This window comes from Ornithodoros turicata, chromosome 2, assembly GCF_037126465.1.
Source record: "Ornithodoros turicata isolate Travis chromosome 2, ASM3712646v1, whole genome shotgun sequence".
Classification (NCBI taxonomy): Eukaryota; Metazoa; Arthropoda; class Arachnida; order Ixodida; family Argasidae; genus Ornithodoros; species Ornithodoros turicata.
Genome location: NC_088202.1, coordinates 41,382,338 through 41,387,302, shown reverse-complemented (window position 1 = coordinate 41,387,302; position 4,965 = coordinate 41,382,338).

The window sequence follows — 4,965 nt, the reverse complement described above, 5'->3', positions numbered from 1 at the left end:
GATCGCGCCCGAAAGCGACGGTCTTGAGGGGACTACGATACGTTCCCTTAAAGGGACGCGACCCTTGGTCCTGCTCTTCCTTCAATGAGAGGCAGAGAACAAGTGCCCATTCGTGGAACACACCCCTGTCCTTCCGATTTGTTTCGGTTTCAGTCCGTCTACCAATGTCATGATGACGTTCCTCTGGTAGATGTCTATTCGAACGCTTTGCATCTTACTCCCTGTGGGTGCACAATGGTTCAGCTTCATTTCAATGGCAGCGGTTCTTACTTCCTGAATAAAATACTGTCATTGATTGAATATCACGTTTCATGGCAAAAAATGTCATGAAGGAACGGGAGAGAAAGCAAGAAAATATGTGGATGTGAGTGGAAAGCGAGTAAAAAGTAACTAGGAACTTAACTTAAGTTACTTGAGCAAAGTTACCTGAAAAAGGAACGAGTTCCTCTGAAAGTTACCACGGCGCAAAAGTACCGAGTTAAGTTACAAGTTGCCAAAAAAAGGAACTTAGTTTCAGTAACGAGTTACCTCGAACTCTGGTCGTTTTACACCGCATTTCCCGACACGCTTTGCCAGGGCGCGCGCTGCTCCCTCGAACTTTTTCAAATGGCCTATTGATGTCACAAGCGATATGTCCCGTAAGCGTGAGTGGGTGCGGGGGGTGGATGATGTCTCTTCTTCCTCACAACTTCCCCTCGCTGATGTCGGAGCTACTTTGCAGCAAACAAACTGCATGGTGTTGTATAGCTTTAGTTGGGACACGTGTATAGCCCCTGAGGAACGGCATCTATGGTCGATCAATGGTCGGCGGGGGTGTCGGCGGGTTCCATAATAGATGAAACGCCGGTAAGTGGACGCAACACCCAATATTTGCCAATGCAGCGCCAAATCAGTTTCTCGCTAAGTCCTGGTGTGTGGAGAGTTATCCCTCTCAGGTTTGGCTCTGGATCGAGAGCCAGTATCGAGAGGTCGCAGAGCGTCGGTATGTATCGTCCAAAGTGACGACTGAAGTGAGAGAAAACTGGGGTCGACGTCAAGAGAGTCTTCAGGCTAGTGAACGCCTTCACGCGATCCGAGGACCAGTCGAAAGTGACCCTACTACGGAGAAGCGACGTGAACGGAGCAGCCAGATCAGAAAACCCACGAATAAACCGGCGAAAATAGAGAACAGTCCAACAAAGCAACGAAGCTCTTGAACTTTTGTAGGCATCGGAAATGTTGAAACCGCACGGGTCTTGACCAGGACCGGAGAAATGCCATCCTGAGACATTGTATACTTCGTATCCGCGTACGCGGTGGAGGGAGACAAAGGGGAGCCGGTCTTTCATATATTGATGGAGAAGGGCCCCCTGATAACGCTGTCCGCCCCCAGCTCGGCCGTGTGTTGTAATGCGCGTCCTATAAAACTGTCGTCGGGGCACTATCCTTTGCGGTGCTGTTCCCGGGGAGATTTTTTAAAAAATCTCTCGGCAGCCGAAGTGACATTTAACAGCGGTAGCTGTTGACGGGAAGGTTCTAGGAGATCGCCGTGTCCGTGTGCCAAAATCCTCCTCGCCTCTTCGCCCCATAGAGGAGGAAAACAGAGTGACAGGTATGGATACCTGCGAAAATACATTCATTCATTAATTCATTAATTTACGCTCATCTTCGAACGCGCCCGAGTGCGATCCTTGCGATTATTTCTTTTGCACGTGTGCGTAAGGATATACCATCATGTGAAGTTTGAGGATCCTTATTGATCAACCAGCACAGTTAAGGTCAAGTGCCCATAGAAAGTTTTCCGAAAACCTTTGGACGTATCAGTATCCCACTGCGGAATTGGTCAGGCTGTCTGTAGGCAGTATTTCGATTGTAACTACTTCCTTCAAACAAAGGTAACATTGTTGTAACGTTCAGGAAGAAAGGCTAGAGGCATAATGAAGTAACTGCAACAAATAATTGAAACGACTGCAGCTTTGGTACCTGCAGTTGTGCTGCCACTCCGAGTAAGTCACGAGAAGCACAAGAAGGAGCCCGACTCAATGTCCTGTAATTCTCAGACGCAATATCCGTTTCCGTTGTCATCTCCTTACTGTAGCTCAAATCGAACCATTTCTTTTTTTTATTCCGTGTTAGCACCGCGAAGCAACTGTGGCTATGAGCGGCGTACAGATGTGAACAGATGGAGAAAGGACAGCAGGAAGGAGAGGTAGACCGGGGGTTAGTGTGCGTCTTGGGCCGACTTCAGGCGGAACTGTGCCGACATCCGACTGGACAGGCTGACGGAAAACACTGGGAAACCCTCAGAAACACGGTCGGTGGTAGGATCGAACCCACTATCTCCCAGTCTTCAGCACGACCTTGGTTACCACCAACGAGGGGACGCCTTCGCCGACTTGGCCATGCCGGTGGAACAATTTCTGGCTTGAGTCGGTTTAGAAAAAGTCAGTGTAAGGTTCGCATGTGCGGCAGGGTCGTGTTAGCGTCGAATAACGTCAGTTAAAGGTAGACGATAATCACAGGTTTATCACAGGCAGGAAGCAGCACCGGGAACTCTACTTTCCCCTGATTCCATGACGGTACCGTACCGTATATCGTACACCATATAGAGGAAAGACTGCCGACATATGGCATGACCATCATTTTCGCATCAAGGCGAGGCTACTTTATGAAGACCGCATGGCTGTGGAAGAGGGGTGGACACTGTAAAGCCATTTAACACGTCAGCGTCGCTCTGAGCAAACAGTTATCAGTTACGATCGGCTGACGTGCAGTACGGTACACCGATGTGAAATCAGTGGAGCGCAGAGCAATGTGGTACTGTGACGGTATGGGCTTCGTGATAAAATCGATTTCAGAAACTTTTTCGAATTTTCTAACATCAAACGGTAAGCGCGCTCTGTTACTTTCAAACGGTCGCAAGAGCTCGTGTTCCCCCACAGTTGAAAGCCATAAAACTTTACTTGACATGTACGCAGTGTCTCTCAGTGGGAAGGGTGACATCTGGTCCCCCTTCGATAGTGTTGTTTTCCCCTAGAGGCAGCCTTTTGTAAAAGGGAGCATAACTGTATGTTAACGGAAGCGGTGGCAATTACAGTGTTCTTGGAATGCAGTGTCGGACGCACATGTGTTTTTGGTTTGGCGTACGTGACTGGCCAGGGCTGTGACATGGCGCAGGAAGGTTATCTAAACCACGAATGACGTCCAGAACGGGGAGAGGGTGGGGAAGTTGGACAGTCAGTCGTATGATTTGTCGAGGGTCGGAACCAGCTAAGAGTCATCGATATGTGATCGAGAGCGGGAGCCCGGACGGATGCCCTGAGGGAGATAGACGATGGAGGCGTCTTGATGCCTGGAACCCACCTTCGACCTGAGGGTTCGTCCTCGAAGTCTCCTTCCACCAGCGGTGACATCAGGGCAACCGAAGTTACGACCGTGTGAGGCCGGCTGGGGGCGACTGACCGGCGCGAGGTGCACCCGACGACGTGCTGAGCGACGAGACGGGCCTACGAGGGCGGTAGTCCTCCTGGGACCGAGCCTCCAAGTGGGACAGTAGAGCTGCCGCCAGGTCGCCGTCCTCGCTACTGTGGTTACCCGGACCGTGGACCAAGAATGCAGACCCCCCCCCCAAGCTGTAGAACCTAACCTAGACTAACCTCACTAAAGTGAGGGGGCGATTTAGCCCAATTCAAGGACCCTATCTCTTGCAAGATGGCAAGTTTCGACTCCGTTAGTCTTAGCACTCCCGTGTTTCTCCTGCGCTAAAAGTGAATCGATGGGGTTGTTGAAATGCATATAAAAAAAGTTCTAGTCCACAGAATTTTATAATTCTTACATTTTTAGATTCAGTATATGACCATCTTCCACTTGTCCGCAATATTTACCTTCCTAACTCCTTCACTATTTTTTTAAAAACGAGTGGTCCCGATACGGAACTACACCCTAAATTACCGTTGGTTTGCATGCATCGGGCCATTACCTCGTATTGCTGGGCAGTTGTTCGAGCACTGCGAGAATAGCAAGCCGGCGTGCTGCATGACTGACCTTTCTCCTTTCTTTTTTTTCTGCCAATAAATCCCCCCCCTCCCACTGCGAAAACCACGCGACGACGGCATGTTTGCTGCCTTCCAAAGAATAGTCGAAACACTGAAGAAGTAAAGTGACGGAAATGACGTTGACGCGCTCGCGCCCCAGGCGTATCAGCTAGTATCACGTGCACGGCCGTAACGACACCGACAGCTTAAAGGAGCATGGAAATCATTTGGAACATATGTTCTTCACCGTTTGATATGACCATACTACCTTCATAAACTGCCACGCAAAATATTTCTTTCGAAAAACGCGACTTTCCTAAGAAAATTAGTTTGCAAGAATGCGCTCCGCCGCGACAATCTCCCCCAAGCCGAGTCTGGTGTGGGGTGACGTCAGGCGGCCAAGCACTTCATTGGCTGCCGGAAGCGTCCGCTTCCCGCCAGAATCGTCTGCTAGCTCCGGAATCGTGGCGACATACCGACTGAGACGCTGTTGCTATTTATTTGCGTTTGTCATTCACTTGCGTTCTTACATGGTTTGTCTCGTACGTTTTGCATAAAGCAAGACTGCATGCAGTGTAAAAGGTGTGGCTAGGCCTCTGTGTTGCCGTGACGGCCCGGGTTCAGGTGGATCGTACGAGTTTGTGGTTTCTGCTCCGATTGTGCTGATGTGTCGTTAATTAGTGAACAGTATTGTGCCTGTGTGTGCAGCATATATATAATACGACTAAATACATTCCTGTCAGTTGGAGATTTATTCCATGTGCTATTGTTGTACGCTGCGTATGACCATTCAGAAAAGAAAACGATTTGGCCATGTTTTGGAGTTTCCCACAGATTGCTAGCAGATGAACTCTACTAACTTTATTTTGGTATCCATGTTGTTGTGCTTGTGGAGACGTTGCGTTCCTGATATCAGCAAGATAGGGTAAGCGCAATGTTACACAGCTATGCA